This window comes from Sciurus vulgaris (assembly GCF_902686455.1).
Source record: "Sciurus vulgaris genome assembly, chromosome: 6".
In the NCBI taxonomy this organism is placed as follows: Eukaryota; Metazoa; Chordata; class Mammalia; order Rodentia; family Sciuridae; genus Sciurus; species Sciurus vulgaris.
The window spans coordinates 167,784,185-167,801,830 of record NC_136466.1 but is presented as its reverse complement, the minus strand read 5'-3'; the positions used below and the strand labels follow the sequence as shown (position 1 = coordinate 167,801,830).

The following is a 17,646-nucleotide window of genomic DNA, read 5'->3' as shown; positions in this document are numbered from 1 at the left end:
TTGGCCTCCCTCCAGTTCAGGCACGTGACAGGCACTCACCGGTACAGTGCCTGGCAGTGAGCTGCAGAGAAAGGAGCCTGGTGGCTGAGTCACTGCCTGGAGGAGGGTGACCTAAGTCAACAACCTCACTGGACGCCAGATGGGTAAGAAATAACCTTTTATTTTCTCGAGTCACTGAAATCTAGGGGTTGTTTGCAACAACCAGAATGATTTATGTAGTACTGTGGACATTGGTGTTCTGAAACAGGGTTTCACTGTAACAAAATATATGGCCATCTTCTTAGTAATTTGGGCAAGAGGTGGGGAGGACAGCATGTTGGGGCTGGTCTCTATTATGTTGTGTCAAAACAGTTGGCAAATGTTCCCCTGCAGAGTCTTGGAAGGTAAACACCATTGCTACAGGCTCAGAGGGTGTCATTGGAAAAGGGAATCTTAGAAGTGCGTTTTAGCTGGATTTGATAATGTTCAGAAAGGTGAGAAACACCTGAAAAAAATGAGCTCAGGAATTGATCAGCCCTGGGCTTGAGCAGCATGCCGTGACTAGACAGGGGCCTGTGTTCTCTTCTTTGGAGAAAAGGTGAGCAGTTTCATGATGTGCAAAGAAAAATAAAGCAACATGGTGACCAGAAGTGTGGCCAGCAGCCAAAGCAATCCTATGCCTGCGTGGGATGCTTTCATTTCTCTCCTGGGATCCAAGAGATTACATTCCCAACCGTGTCACACATGGGTTGTGATGTGTCTGGTATATGTGTCTGTGTGTGTGTGTGGTGTGTGATCTGGTGTGTGGTGTGTATGCGTGGAGCGTGTGTGTGCTGTGTGATGTGTAGGGCTGTGTCTCTGGGGTAGAAAAGGTCATTCGTGGAGAACTGGTGGACCTGCCGGAGCTCGTGGTTTAGTTGGGTGTCTGGTGCCCACGTCAGCCTCCTGGTCTGATGGCTGCACTGAGAAGACATAGGAAATCTGTGCTAGTTTCCGCATTTCTATGAGCATCTAAAATTAATGTGAAATAAAAGCAGACCATTAAAAAATACCTTGCAAGACATGGAATCGGGTTGAAGATCTGAATTTTGTTCAGAGGCCCAGGCTTGAGTGGAGGAGAGGGGCCTGCCCAGCTGCATAGGTAGGTGGGGGTGTTCAGTGGGACTCTAGACATCCTAGTGTCATACAGGCTCCTACGACAAGGTCCTGCGCTCGGAGACGGCCACAGGCCCATGTGACCTGGGGAAGAGTTCCGACTCAAGGCAGGGTCAAGCCTGATGACCCCCTGCCTCAGAGATTGGGCTGGAGCCTCTCTAGGCCTTTGGTGTCACTCCAGAGCCAGGCCTGGAGATGAGGCACAGCAAGCCTACAGGTGGAGACAAGCAAGGAGCTCGGAGGGTCGCGCTGTTGGTGGTCAAAATGGTCGGCAGATGGCCATGAGTGTGTTGCACACCTGGCATCCAGTCTGTCCACACTGTCACCAATCCGGAGCTGGAGGAAGAAAGCCCAAGCTTGGGTGCAGGACACTCCTTCTGACCGACTGTTGTCCCACCTGGGCCCAGCTCTGGGTGAGTTCCCCTTCCTCGGTCTCCCCAGTGCCTTCAGAAAGTGCTCGCGTGGCCTCTGTGCCAGGCACTCTGCTAGGATCTGCAAATAAGAGAATGAGCTGAGCAGACGAGGCCCGTGTCTGTGGAGCTTATAGTCTGGAGAGGGGGCACAGTCATTGAGCAGCTGAGGCCCCCGCAGCGTCGCCACACACACATTCCATGAATCTGTCCCCAGGCTGTCTCCATTTAGTGAGACAGATGTGCACTGGAGAAAGGGAAAAGCTCAGACTTTGAGGATGGCTGGACAATGTCTTTGAAGTGATACTAATCCATGGAAATAATAATGCCACTGTTTTGCTGGTCAGAGGGAGGCTTCTGTTGGGGAAATGACAACTGGGGCTTGGCTGCGTCCCACGGCGTGTGCAGTTGGCCGGGACTCACTGTGCTGGTATTCGCCCCAGTCTCCAGTGTTAATTGGAACACACAAAGTCAGCAACGGGAAGACCATGCATGTTGGTGCTGATGCTTGGAATAAGAGCTTGTTTGGTAAAAAAGAAACAAATCAAAGTCCTTGGTCCTTTGCTTTCTTCTAGGACAATAAACCAAAAGCAATGCCACATTCCTGGGTGGACTGCAGAGGTAAGTATCATCACCAAAGTCTTAAAAGATTAAGAGTGGCGGAGCTGGTGGTGTTCCTGCAGTGAACTTTGACCGGCTTTCCTCTTTTCCAGTGACCTGAAGAGCTTACATCCCTTCATTTGTCTCGAGGGCCTTGTTGGAGGTAGCTGGACCAGGCATTAGCACGAGCTCAACCACACGGTGATTCCTACAATGGCCACTCTTGTGTGCGTGGGTGCCTTCCCCAGAGACCATCAGCCCCAGGAACGTGACTTGCTCCGTCCTCCTGAGAGCTGTGACTTTCTTTGCCTTCGTGGTCTGCTCAGGGTCACGGTCACGTTCCTTCTCCCTGCCATACTCTAGTGTGTGGATGACTTGGTTATTCGGTTGTCCTGCTATGCTGCTGGCCCCTGGTGTTGCAGGAATGTGCAGGTTGGACCTGATGACCAGGAGACCAGGATCGGCTCCAGCTGCCACTGCACAACGCCGCACGCTGGAGTCATTTTCTCAGTTCTGGAGGCAGGGGGTCACGTTGCCCAGGCGGCTGGCTTCTGGTGAGGCCCATTCCCGGCTTAAGATGGCTTCCTTCCCACTATGTCCTCGTGTGGCCTGTGTGTGCCCACAGGAAGAGTCAGCTCTGGTCTCTTCCTCCCTCGCACAGACACCAGCCCTACCCTGTCGGGCCCAGCCCTGTGACCTCAGCTAACCTTCATTACCTCCTTAAAAGTCTTCTACCAAGGGTCAGGGCCTCAAGGATGAGTCTTGGAGGGACACAGTCCTGTCCACACCAAGGCCTGAGTAAGATCCGTGGCAGCCAGAGCGTGGGAGGCAAACACCAGGAAGCGTCAGGGGCTCGCCATGAATACATTCCTGGGTGCCAAGTGGCCTGAGGCACATCCAGATAATCTTCTGAAGAAAAGTCTCTGCATGTTGTTCCAGCTGCAGCTAGAGGGATGCTCAACACTCAGGGGTCCCGAGCACTCCAGAGGCTGCTACTCAGTCTCCATGACTGGAACTCCCCTCGGTGGCTGGGTGCCCTCTGACCTTCGGCCCCGCCTCAGCCCTTCATCACCAGGGCCGCCTCTACTCAGCTGGCATGCAGTACCGTGACTGCAGGAGTGGCCCTGCAGAGTGACCGCTGCTCTGGCTCCTCCTTTCCAGGGCTACCTGGAGCCTCCTCCTTCCTGGTTCTCTGGGGAGTGTGTGGTGTGTGATGTGTCTGTGGTATGTGTGTCTGTGTGTCTGTGTGGGGTGTGATCTGGTGTGTGTGGGTGTGTATGGGTGGGGTGTGTGTGGTGTGTGATGTGTCTGCGGTATGTGTGTCTGTGTGTGTGGGGTGTGATCTGGTGTGTGGGTGTGTGTGGGTGGGATGTGTGTGGTGTGTGATGTGTCTGTGGTATGTGTGTCTGTGTGTCTGTGTGGGGTGTGATCTGGTGTGTGTGGGTGTGTATGGGTGGGGCGTGTGTGGTTTGTGATGTGTCTGTGGTATATGTGTCTGTGTGGAGTGTGATCTGGTGTGTGTGGGTGTGTATGGGTGGGGCATGTGTGTGGTGTGTGATGTGTCTGTGGAACATGTGTCTGTGTGTCTGTGTGGGGTGTGATCTGGTGTTTGTGGGTGTGTATGGGTGGGGCGTGTGTGGTTTGTGATGTGTCTGTGGTACATGTGTCTGTGTGTCTGTGTGGGGTGTGATCTGGTGTTTGTGGGTGTGTATGGGTGGGGCGTTTGTGTGGTATGTGATGTGTCTGTGGTACATGTGTCTGTGTGTATTTGGCGTGCGATCTGGTGTTTGTGGGTGTGTATGGGTGGGGCATGTGTGTGGTTTGTGATGTGTCTGTGGTATATGTGTCTGTGTGGAGTGTGATCTGATGTGTGTGGGTGTGTATGCATGGGGTGTATAAGTGTGGTGTGTGATGTGTGTGTCTGTGTGGTGTGTGATCTGGTGCGTGTGACTGTGTGTGCCTGGGGCGTGTGTGTGGTGTGTGATGTGTCTGTGGTATGTGTCTGTGTGTCTGTGTGGGGTGTGATCTGGTGTGTGTGGTGTGTATGCATGGGGCATGTGTGGTGTGTGTGATGTGGAGGGGTTGTGTCTCTGTATGGTATTATGCACTTGCGTGTTGTGGGATGCCCGCGTGTGCACAGTCGGCAAGGCTGGCTACTGTCCACGTGGAGGAATCAGCTTCTCTAAGGCACAAGATGAAAAGCCCTGAAGTGTGTATTAGGTGGGGCCACACAAGGCCCAGAAGCCAAACTCAGGAGCTTGTCGAATCCCTGATGGGCGCCACGTGGCTCCGGGGGGCGTGGCTCAGAGCCGCACGCGGGCCTCGGAAGGCGGGCAGATGGGTGCAAGACCCTCAGCAGGCAGTGCTTCCCAGACCAGACCTTGGTGTGTTGCTGGTGGCAGATTTGGGACAGGCCTGGGAGAGCTCAGTGGCGTCTCAGCTCTAACGACTGGGCTGAGACACTGGGGGCGCCAGGATGAGGGGGCAGAAGGCTGGGTGTCCGGCCAGGGGCTGGAGGGGGCATGATGCACACGTGACCTTTGCCCCTCTGGCTTAAGTCGGTCATGCTGTTTCCAGCTTTCTCAATGGATCTCCTCTATTTCCAGCAAGATTTTGGCAGTGCAGACTTTATTTTGAAATTCACATGATGTCTACTTATAACTAGCCAAAAGATGAACATTGTTAGGCAAAGAAGAATATAATTAATGAAGTATTTTGTTTTAATTTTTCGAGAAGAGTGTCTATCTTACACTGTATAAAGAAGTGGATTTTCCATGCAACTTAGGATGAATTTAGGAAAAAATGCAAAGGTTTTTGCAGTTCATGTTTGTGTTCAGAGTAAGAAAACTTATCAAATCCCATAGGAATGAAATGTGGTCTTTTACAAGATTGCCTATTCAATAAACACAAGAACATCCTTGACAAGGTGGGTAGAACAATGTTCCTTAAGAATAATCAACAAGTACTGGAAAAGCAAGTCCCTAACTTTTTGCCCTATATGATCCCGCTATGCAGCATATATGTCCCTATCTGCCCTCAGCTCTTCTTTGGGTGCTGTTCTGTAAGGGGCGTGAGTGAACCGCACTTCTTTTTCTTGCTATTGGCAATTATTTATTTCAGAAAGTTAGTACAACATCTTCCTTTCTTCCCTTCTGCCTTCTGGTTTACAGGGTAAATGATACAATGGCTTCTGGCTTGCATTGAGGCTAGTTCCCGCTGACCACCTCAGGGGCAGGCTTGCATCAAAGTCCGCAGTGCAGCCCACTTGACAGCCAACTGTACTGTCCCACTGGGCACCTGTGGCCAGAGGGTAGGAAGGCACTCTCAACTCTGGAGATGGACTCATGGCGGGACTCCACCCCAACGTAGACTCCAGCATGGAGACTGGTCCTGGGCTTCATCCTGACCCAGGAGACTTGGTGGCTCCATCCCAGGGTGGGTGACTGCTCTCATGATAGGGCCACGCTCCTGACATCATGGTGTCTGTGGGCAGGAGCCCGATGGATCGCCAGGTGGGCCAGCCCTCTGTGCCTTCATGGATGGGGGTGGGTGTGACATTTCAAAGTCACAGGTGTGCTTACAGGATGCACAGGGGCCACCCCTATGGGAGACAGTGCGTTTATAGAAGTACCGAAAGGTCAGGTGCCAGCCATACTCCTGTAATCCTGGCAGCTTGGAAGGCTGAGGCAGGAGAATCTCAAGTGCAAAGTCAGCCTCAACAACTTAGTGAGGCCCTAAGCAACCTAGCAAGACCCTGTCTCAAAATGAAAAACAAAAAAGGTCTGGGGATGTGGCTCAGTAGTAAAGCACCCCTGGGTTCGATCCCTGGTGTGTGTGTGTGTGTGTGTGTGTGTGTGTGTATTTTTTTTTTTTTTTAGTACTGAGGGACTTTCAATGTGGGTCCATCTGCCTCATGGCCAGAATGCAAGGCATACCTTCTTGGTACCTGGGTGGTTTCACCATGGTCAGAATGTCCCATGTTTGAGCATGAATTAGGAGGAGATAATCTCAAAGGAGACGCGTCTCAGCCCTGGAGCAGCCAACCCACCCGGGTAGCTTCCTGTTTGTCTCCACCAACACCAATGTCCCCTTGGACTCCCTCTCTGACCTCTCCTGCACTGGCCCAGTCAAAGCTTTCTTGCTCAGACTCCAGTTGTAGGAAAGGCCAGGAGTTGCCCAAGTCCCCAAGTCCCCCAGCCCCTCCCCAGGAGCAAGGAACTTTATTCATGCTTCGTGTTTTTCAATCAACAAATATTTCATGTGCACCTACCACATGCAGGCACCAGGTATTTTCCAGATGCTGAGAAACATCTGTGAACAAAGCTTCGATGCTAGCGGGAGAAAACAGAAATCGACACATACCACACATCAGTGAATTCAGCAGCCTGGCAGAAGGCCATCAGTGCCAAGGAAACAGGGGAAAGTCACACTGAGGCAGGACTTGGGGGCAGGGAGCCGGGGAGGAAAGACGAGTGTCAACTGGCCATCAAGAAGGTGATGAGAGGGTGATAAGTGAGTGGACTAACGGAGGTGAGGGAATCGGCCGGCCGCAGGGGTGGTGGGGGAGGAGAGCCACAGACAAGAGCCCTGCAAAGACTGGCCGAGGGGTGGGGCGTGCTGGCCGGCCTGTGGGGTGGCAGGAGCTCAGGGCAGTGTAAGCCAGGCAGAGGACGCAGGGCCTTGGAGGATGTGGAGCCCTGAGGTCCATGACTCTCCTCCTGACCAGCCAGGAACCCCTGGTGACTTGGAGCCAAAAAGGGCTTGGATCTGGTGCAGGGTTAGGGATCCCTCTGGCTTCTGCATGGAGGGGAGACGGAGGGAGTGGGGGCAGAGCAGGAAGACGCACTGGGAGGCTTTCAGTGACAGGGACAGTTGACGGTGCGGGACCCACGTGCTAGCCGGGTGAGGGAGTAGTTCTGAGAGGGGCGGCTGGGCCTGGGCGTGGTGGAGGTGGAGAGCAGAGAGTCCGAAGCACGGCTCCAAGGCGTTTGGTCTGTAAACTGGAAGGCTGGAGAGGTGCCAGTGCCACGGAGCCAGGGAGCCTGCAGGGCCGGGGCTGGGCTCCAGAGAGAGCAGCAGCCCAGGTGCAGCCGGAGTTGAGGCACCTGCGGCCGCTCTTGTGCCTGGTTCGCTCTCAGAGGAGAAACTCATCCCCGGTCTGTAAACCCTTCTGCAATAACAACAGCACGATATGAATTCCCCCATAGAATTGCATTATTACAGAGATAAAAGTAGTGACCAGGTTTTTATGCATAAAATCTATTGAACTTATCTATTAGAACTGTGGCATGCCAATGGCTTATCATTGATCAAATCACATTTATAACATTCAGCTAAGGAACATTAATCACACAACAGTGAGTTCACTTATTTCAACCAGGTTTCTGAAGTATAAGAAAAGCAGAAAGGAAAGCAATTTTCCAATGGATTTTATTCGATTGATTCAGAAAGTGAACCAGGTACTCCTATCAAAAACTCTGTTCCTCATGCAGGTGCATTAATTAGTTCCTAATTGAGGTGTTTTTATATCTGCATCGTATTTTGCATTTGTACATGCATCAGTGTTTTTCAGAGACACAGAGTCAATAGGGTGGATGGATGGATAGATGGATGAATGGATGGACAGAGATGGACAGAGGGATGGATGAGATTTATTTTAATCAGTTAGCTCACTTGATTGTGAGAGTCAAGGACCAGTGAGCAGGCTGGAAACTCAGCAGGATTTCTATGTACCCGGCTTGCGTCAGAAAACTGTCTTCTCTGGGAAACTAGTTTTGCTCTGAAGGTCTTCAACTGTTAGAACAAGGCCCACCTACGTTATCAGGGGTAATCTTTTTTACTTAAAAGTCAACTGATTATAAATGTCATGACCTGACAAAGTTTCCCAGCAGCACCTTGATGAGTGTTTCACCCAACAACTGGTCACAGACACCTAGCCAAAATGACCCATAAAATTATCCCAGTAACCCTTACAAGTGTGTCCCATCCTCTTTGGAAAATTCAGGACTTGGAAATATCATGATGTTCAGAAAGCATTCACTAATTTGTGATCAGAGAACTCACCCTAAGAGTTTATGGCCTTCTGTGCGAGTGGATGCAAGGACGTGTGCAGAGGCTCAGCAAAGGACCCAGGCGGGCAGACAAGCTTCCCCTGCAGAAGGGACTGTGCCTTCGCAGCTCCACTGTGCTCAGAACACGGTCTGGGAGCCTGGTGCATGGGGGCCACACAGGCCTCCTTGGGTTTCTGCCCAGTGCCATGCTCCTGGGGTCAGAGGGGAAAGGAGCCAGCAGGTAGCGTTCTGCCCTCACCTCTCTGCCCCTGTCAGCCTTCCTCTCTGTCCTCTGTGTTCAGTGAACACCTGCTGGACACCAGCTCTGCAGGGGCCCTGCAGATGCGAAGGTGAGGAGGCCACAGATTCCACCCCCAGCACCCATGGTCACAGGGCGAAGCCGCCAGAAACCCACCAGCACCTGGGGGCGGTTCTGGGAAGGTGAGCTTCGCTGCGACCTCTGAGGCTGGGAAGGAGCAGGGAGGGGCCTTCCTGCTGCTCGGGGAAGTTGGGAAGGGCCTTGGGAGGACGGGCCCCAGGTCACCTTGAGCGCTCCTCAGCACGTGTCCTGAGGCTGCTGGTGGCAGACCAAAGTGATGGTAGGAGTGTGAGGTCTGAAGACCGACTCTGGGTCCTCTCTGTGGGGTGGGTGACGGACTAGTCCAAGCCCAGCAGCATGAGCCCTAGACCCTGAGGCCTCCCTCTCGCCCTTTCCTGTGTTTCTGATTTCAGGCCATCAGAATTCTCTCCAGGAGTGTTATGTAAACTCTTTAAAACGATTAAGCACCGGGCACAAGGCACCCGCCTGAAATCCCAGTGACTCCAGAGGCTGATACAGGAGGATTGCCAAGTTTGAGGTCAGCTTGGGCAAGTTAGTGAGACCCTGTCCTAAAATTTAAAACTTTTAAAAAGGCCTGAGGATTTAGCTCAGTGGTAAAAGCACCCTTGGATTTAATCCCCAGTACCCACTCCCCTCAAAAAGAAAAAGACAAGACAAAAAACCAATTAAGCACATTTAATATTTGGTATGATAAGGCAGGTTAAAGTTGAGCTAATCAGAGGAAAGTAATTAAAAATCAAGCAACGACGGCATTTACCATTTCCAAACAGGAAGAGCATGAAGCCAGGGGGATACCAGATGAATGAGCTCAGTGCCTTGAGGAGCCAACCAAGGCGAGTCCCAGATGCTGGCTGGGCCAGGAGGGTACGTCTGCGCGCACAGTGAGAGTTTGGACCTTCACACGTGAGGGGAATTAATGACCTCATTATCATGCTGTGGTTATTTATCCAGTGACTTCTCTGCTGAGTATGCCCTGGGGGCCCTGGGAAGCCACGAGCCAGTGTACACAACAGATGGGACTCACAGGACACAGAGGCTGGGATGGTAGGGAGGACTTACTCTGAAGGCCTCTCCAAGATGGCGACACGGCAGGTGGGACAGGAGAGAAGGCACTGACCATGGCAGGTTTCCAGAAAGGAGATGAGGCTCCAAAGTGGACAGCTGGAGAGGGAGCTGGCTAGACCTGCAGGAAAATACCAAAGGCTTTGGGCCTGAATGTCACCTGAAAATACAGTGCCCGGGAAGGCCGATTATTTTAAATTGAAGACACTTGGGGATCAGCAGATGCCGAAAGAGGCCTTCCCAAGTTCCTTCACCTACCTGAGGCCAGATCCACCAAAGAGAAGCACTATCACCTTCCATCTTCTCTCTGAAAAGTCATAACCGAGGAAGAGACACAGGAAGAGACACCCAGAACCGGGTTGCTGGGTGCTCTACTTCCTGGAAGCCCTGGTGTGGTAATAAATCCGTAGGCTTTTCCGCCTGTTAATCTACTGCCAGTTTGTTTCAGTGGAACTTCAGAAGGCAGGAGGGTTCCCTCACCCCTTAGGTCAAGCTTGATGGCAATTAAGGGAAGACCTGATAGAGTTCCAACCCAGGAAGGGTTCCACTTTCCTGGTGGATATTTGCCAATGCGTTTGGCAGGGCTGGACTCTGGAGTGCTTTGTCAGCCAAAGGATTTCAAGAGCTCGCCTGGAGGTCCCAGTGGGGAGCACAGCTACCTTTTACCCTCACCTGAAGAACGGGCCTCTTGTCCCCTTTGAGCATGCAGCTTCCGGAGGGAAGTACAGGGAACTGTGAGGGAGGAAGGGGACACCTATGTCACAGCCAGCCCCCTGAGCCAACCTTGGTGTAGGGGGTGACATATGTCACAGTCAGACCACCCTCATAGCCACAGGAAATTTTGACGGGAATGCCTTCCAGTCTTCAAAGTCAGCCGGCTAAGCCTCCCTCTCCATTTACCCCATGACCAGTTCACCAGACAAGTGGGCTCAACCTGCTGGGTCCAACCCTTCTCACTGCATTAAACCTCTAGCCTTTGCTGGCCACACTGCCTCCCAGGTGCTTCCATATCTCACTCTCAGTCAGGGGGATAGCCAGTCCTGCTGTTGGAGGGAAGAGAAATGGGTCCTGGGGCTCAGTGGTCCTTGAGACCAGCTCTGCAGCAGAACAGCAGTGGGCACCCCAACGTTTCTGTGCAGGACTGGGCCCCACCCAGTCCTTGCTTTCTGGGCTGTCCTGGCTCTAACTGTCCTGCTCAGGTCCTTGGACATCCAGAGAGAAGAGCCAGGATCGACCAAAGTTTATGCCAGCAAATGGCCAGATTTCTTCAAGGACAGTAGACAATCTTCCCTTCCTTTCTTTCTTTCTTTCCTCCTTCCCTCCCTCCTTCCTTTTGTGAGTCCCAGATTCTAAGCTGGAAGCTGCCTGTACTGTTGCACCGCGATGCCGCGGAAAGCAGCGTTCTTGCAAGTGTGCGGGTGTCCAGGTGTCAGCCACCACGGACAGCGCCCGGGTCTTCCACTGGACTGGGCTGCCCAGTGAAGCAGCATGACAGATTTCCACAGCGTTTCAGCAAGATGGGTTCCAAAACCAAGTACAAGTTTGTATTATATGTGACTAGATTTAAAAGTGAACCATGCAGCTGAATGACGGGAATGCAGAGGAGAGACCAAGCGTGTCTGCAGGAGGTCACACACGTCCTCTGGCTGGCACTCACCTGTGCATCAGCCCAGCTCACCAGCCCCGAGCCTGGCACCGAGGACGGAGGAGGGAGCCAGGCCCAGGGCTCAGGAGCCGCCAGCCAGCGGGGGCCTGGGCTGCTGAGTGGCAGGAGGCTGACTTGGGCTCAGGGCGAGCCGAGAGCATGGGAAGAGTCCCAGGTTTGACTCCCAGGGTTCCTGCCTGTGATGAGGGAGTCCCAGAGGACCAGAAGCACTGCTCGCTGTCTCAGAACCGCTGACATGGCTACTCTCCTTCCCTCTCCCTTTTTTTCTGAATTGTTTAATTCGTTTCTTAATTGTTTAATTAGTTTTAATTAGTTATACATGACAGTAGAATGTGCTTTGATACATCATATGTAATGGAGAATAATGTCTCATTCTTCTGGTTACACATGATGTAGAATCCCACCAATGGTGTAGGTATGTATGTTCCCGGGTAATAATGGCTGATTTATTCTGCCATCCTTCCTACCCCCACACCCCCGTCCCTTCACTCCCCTCTACCTTATCTACAGTAACTCCATTCTTCCCTAGCACCCCACCCCACGTGCATTAGCATCCTCATATCAGAGAACACACTTGGCCTTTGTTTTTTTTGGGATTGGCTTATTTCACTTAGCATAACACCCAAGCTCCATCCATCAATTTACTGGCAAATGCCTTAATTTCATTCTTCTTTAAGGCTGAGTAATATTCCATTGTATATATATATATATATATGTGTGTGTGTGTGTGTGTGTGTGTGTAGATAGAATATATTATTTTATATATATATATATATCACATTTTATTTATCCATTCATCTATTGAACGGCACCTAGGTTGGTTCCATAGTTTAGCTATTGTGAATTGAACTGCTATAAACATTGATGTGGCTGTATCACTGTAATATGCTGATTTTAAGTTTTTTGGGTATAAACCAAAAAGTGGGATAACTGCTTCAAATGGTGGTTCCATTCCAGGTTTTTTAACTTTTTAAAAAAATAAGGTGCTTTCTGCTAGGTGTGGTGGCACATGGCTGTAATCCCAGCAGCTCAGGAGGCTGAGGCAGGAGAATCACGAGTTCAAAGTCAGCCTCAGCAAAAGAGAGGCACTAAGCAACTCGGTGAGACCCTGTCTCTAAATAAAATACACAATAGGGCTGGGGATGTGGCTCAGTGGTTGAGTGCCCCTGAGTTCAATCCCTGGTACCCAGAAATAATAAAAAAATAAGATGCTTCTTAAATGAAGCTCTTTCCTCCTCCTCTGCACACACAGCCTCCACCCCCACAACACACTCACAATCACATCCACACTCAAGCATTTGCACACACACTCACAGCAGGCCAGTGAATATCACTGTCCCTCCGCCCTCCTGCCTCCCAGGGGACAAACCCAGGGCTTCTGCGACAATGGCTGGAGAATCTGAGAGATCTCTGCTCCTGGTCACATTATCATTTTCTATCCCTTTTTATATTTTCCTAATTGTGGCCAATTGAATGTTGCTCTTGTTCTAATCTTTGGAACCTGCAAATGGCAAAAGAGGCTCCATAGATGTGATTAAGGATCATAGGAGGGGAGTTATCCAGCCCTGCCCAACGTGGTCACAAGGGTCCTGGTAAGAGGGTAAGAGGGAGGCAGTGCGGTCAGAGCTGGAGGAGAGGGTTGGGTGGCGATGGCAGCAGAGGATGGAGCGATGCCCTCAAAGAGGGAGGAGGGCACCACAAGCCAAGGCCCGAGGCTTGCATTTCTCAGCCACCAGAAACTGAAAAGGAAAAGGAAAGGGACCCTCTCCTCAGAGTCACCAGCAGAAAGCAGTGAATTGATGTCCTGATTTTAGCCAGCAAAACTGAGTTCTGAGTCCTGACCTCCAGAAATCTAATATAATGCATTTATGTGATTTCAAGTTACTCAGTCTGTGGTAAACTTATTACAGCACAATAGGAAATTAAAATGCCATTCTATGCCACATGTGTGTATGTAAATCCCTTCTTCTAGCCAGCCAAATGGAATCATACAGAGCAGATTGTTTTCTATCTTGTTGTCAATTCCTATACCTTTCCCCCACTTTCTACAAGGGTGTTTTGGTATTCATTTGCATGTGTGAATATACTGTATTTAATGTATTCTAAATACATGCATACCCAATTCTGTTTGCATTTTCACTATTAGAAGTGATGTTGTTGAGAAGGGGGTTGGGGGTTCGAATGGTGGTTCCATTCCTAGTTTTTTGAGGAATCTCCACACTGCTTTCTAGAGTGGTTGCACCAATTTGCAATCCCACCAGCAATGTAGGAGTGTACCTTTTCCCCCACATCCTCATCACTTTTGTTGTTACTTGTATTCTTGATAGTTGCCATTCTGACTAGAGTGAGATGGAATCTCAGTGTAGTTTTAATGTCCATTTCTCTAACTGCTACAGATGTTGAACATGTTTTCATAGATTTGTTGAGCACTCGTATTTCTTCCTTTGAGAAGGGTCTGTTCGGTTCCTTTCCCCATTTTCTGATTGGGTTACTTGGGTTTTTGGTGTTAAGCTTCTTTTCTGTCAGTTCTTTGTATATCCTGGAGAGGAAAGCCCTATCTGAGGTGCAGGTGGCAAAGATTTTTTCCCATTCTGTAGTTTCTCTCTTCACACTCTTGGTTGTTTCTTTTGCTGTGAAGAAGTTTAGATTTAAAATCGGCATACTACAGTGACACAGTCACATCAGTGTTTATAACAGCACAATTCAGAAAACTAAGCTATGAAACCGACCTAGGTGCCCATCAACAGGTGAATGGATCACGAAATCGTGCTCCATACACAGAAGGGGCTGTTACTCAGCTCTGAAGAGGAATGGCTTTATGACACTTGCCAGTAAATGGATGAATCTGGAGACTATCATGCTAAATGAAATAAGCCAGTCCCAAAAAACTAAAGGTGAATGTTTTCAGTGTTTTCACTGATACATAGAAGCTAAATCACAATAAAGGGTGGGGCAGTAAGACAAGTTCAGTAGATTAGACAAAGGGGAGCAAAAGGAAGGGAAGGGGACATGAGTAAGATACACAGTAGAATAAATCTAACAATTTTCCTTTGTACACATGTGAAATCACCTAAGTGAACCTCAGCATCATGCCCATTCACAAGAATGGGATCTTCTTTTAAATATATTTTTTAGTTGTAGGCAGACACAGTATCTTTATTTTACTTATTCATTTTTATGTGATGTCGAGGATCAAACCCAATGCCTCACACGTGCTAGGTGAGCAATCCACCTGAGCCACAACCCCAGCCCAAGAATGAGGTCTTAATCAGAATAAGATATATCCTATGCTTGTATAATTTTATCAACATGGAATCTTCTGTCATGGACAACTAAGAAGAACCAATAAAATAAAATTTAAAAAAAAAGAAATGAGGCTGCAATGAACATCCATATCCGCATCACTTTGGCCTTCAGCTGGGTTTCTGCAGGATGGGCCCTAGCAACGGAAGGATGCTCAGGTTGGGCAGATACCATCAAACACCTTCCACCCTCAGTTATCACACGCACCTTACAACAAGAGCTGATCATCCTTTATCCATTTCCTCTACTGGAAATATTCACTCATTTTCCTTCATTCACATTCACCCATTTTTCTGAATGACTTGACGTATCTTTATACATTAAATACATTACTCAAGTCAGATTAGTGGCAAATATTTTCCCCTCTTTATCTTCGTCTTTTAGTTTCTCATAGTGTCTTTTGCTCAGAAAATGTGTTCAGTTTTTGTGTTTTAGAGGTAGGAAAGGCCTCTCAGTAAAAACTTAGTATATTAATTCTAAGTATATTAATTCTTAGTATATTAATTCAGGTTAATTAAAATTCAGAATTTTTACTTAAGATGATGCATTGTGCTTTAAAACCTATGAATTTTCATGACTGAAATAGTAAATTAGTAAAAATGCTATGTTGATTTTTCAAAACTGAAAAGTTGGTTAGATTTGAAGTAGCAAGTGTAGACTAACTGGCTAAACTAGCTTAGACAAGCTAGCCCAAGCTTCACGAATTTGAGTTGAATTGTGTTAAATGGCTAGTGCAATGTTAAGTGTTCTGCAAGTATGTCTTGTCCTTCATCCTGAGAACCCTGTGGGGCAGCGGTGTTCCAGTTTTTCCAAATCCCAGGGCTGCTCTTAGGGTTAAGAGGGTTAGGGAGACTCAGGAAACCACACTGCAGCCTTTCACTCCCTCCTTCCCTCAGCCAGCCACTACATTTTCTTGTTTCATTCAGGATTTTCTCATTTGGAAAGATAAATTTATATTATATTTTAAAAACACAAAAATCTATATGAAAATGGTTGCCTAATAAATATTCTCCTATAATGATTTGTCTAACGTTGCATTTAATACTGAAATATTTTATACCCTGATATATCTGATATTTATGTACATTGCAAAATAGGAATGCAACTTTGATTTTTCCTACAGAAAAGCCAATAGTCCATCTTCTCAGATATTTGAAATTCTGTCTTTAAGAGTTCCCATGTCTTGTGGGGTTGTTTTCAGTGTTTTTTATTTTTTATATTTATTTGCCAAATATAAGATTCTTGAAATACTCTTATAATATTTTTTTGCTATCTGAAAGAAGTCTCTGCTAATTCTTTCCTTAATTTTTTTTTCTTTTGAAAACCTCTTGAATGCTTTCATAGATTTTTTCCTGTTATTTTACATCATTTTAAACACATTCCACTTTGATTTTCAGTCAGTGAGGGTCCAAGAGAGTGCTCATAGTATGCCAGCATGCAGCAAGTGCTCTGGCTGTCCTGATCCAGCGTCCCAGGGTGGGTGAGTAGCAGAGGGCTCCACAGGCTGGGGCACACTGCCAAAGGCTACTCCTGGGTGACAAGGCTGTGGATGACGGGCAGGGGACACAGGACTGCTGAAACATTAGGAATGAGTTTATTCTCCACAGAGAAGCTCCAGAGTGTAAAAGTAGCAGTGAGCTAGAGCCCATGCACGTGAGAAGCCAGATTCCCTTCAACACACAGAGAAGTGGGTAGAGGATTAACATCTGTGGGGTGCGCCTGTGTGTGTGCACGTGTGTGTGCGTGTGTGCCATTGCCTGGGGATGAGATGGGCCACTAGTGGTAAGTCAAAAGCTGACATTTAATTCTTAACTCTGAAAATTAGGCAAGGCTATCCTATAAGCTTATGTTAAAAATCACCCACCTAACCATTTCCAGAATATGACGGCATGGCCGATGGGATCTGCAATATGTGTAATCAGAAAGATGAGAAATTACACTCCATCTATGGATGATCTACCAAAATGTATGACTGCATTCTACGGTCCTGTGCGACTACTAAGAACAAATAAAAAATCAACTTTAAAAAGTCAAAAGACATAACTTCAAAGGAGCAGAGTATATAAAATGCCTTCTCCAGGCCAGCGAGAAGAAAAAAATTCAAGGAGGGAGGAACCAACAAAGAAGTGGAAAACAAATCCAAAGAGCAAGATGATAGAAGTACACATTTATCAACTAGAACTTAAAAATACAAACAGCGTGATATCCCATGGCAAGCAAGAGAAACTTTCAGAACATTCCTTAAAACAAAACACAAGTGTGGGCTATTTGTGACAGTCAAAAAAAGCTGGTTTCCACTGGTTAAAAGAACATACCAGAAGCGGAAGGACCTCCAACCTTGTTCTTCTGCTCCAAGGTTCTCTTGGTTAATTTTGTACTTTGTACACTCACATTTGCTTTAGAATCAGTGGCCAATTTCCACAATAATGAACATGACCAAATTTTGCCTGTAATTGAGTCTCACCCACAAATCAGCTTGAGAGGACTGGCATCCTGGTGGTTTTTCCAGTCATGACACACCTCTCCTCCTTTGTATTTTTCAGAGAAAAGATCGTGCACATCCTTTCATATATCAGTTTCTAGTTATTTTATTTTTATGCTCTTGTAAATGATATGTGTTTAAAATGTCATGTTTTATGTGTTTATTGTATACAAAAATTGTTTTTGTATACTGACAGCATTCAAGATTCTATACTGCGTGGAGTTCTTTGGATTATCTATATACACATTTGTGTCATCAGCAAACAGTGAGTTCTATTTATTCTTCTTTGACCTCATTTATTTATTTTTCTTGGCTTATCACACTGGAAAGGACCTCCAATATTAGGGTGAACCACAGTGCGATTAGGGGCAGACTTTCCTCCCTTGAAGGGGCAAGAGTTCAACTTCTTATTTTTAAAATTACTTTCATTGATATTTTTATTAGATTATGGATGTACTATTTTTGACTTTCCAAGAGTTTTCTTAAAATTATGAATTGATGTTAAATCGTATATACTTTTCTTCCCTGCAAACATCTAGATGATCATATGATTTTTCTTTTTTATGTTATGTGGAAAATGACATAGATTGACTTTCAAA

General features: G+C 47.9%; 1 long non-coding RNA gene across 1 annotated transcript; it reads left to right on the top strand.

The window, feature by feature from the left end:
* Positions 1-6,886: 6,886 nt before the first annotated feature.
* LOC306664057 lies at positions 6,887-11,965 on the top strand. The gene is made up of 3 exons (XR_013764622.1): positions 6,887-9,051; positions 9,305-9,398; positions 10,943-11,965. It is a non-coding gene; the product is annotated as an uncharacterized lncRNA (long non-coding RNA).
* Positions 11,966-17,646: the final 5,681 nt, after the last annotated feature.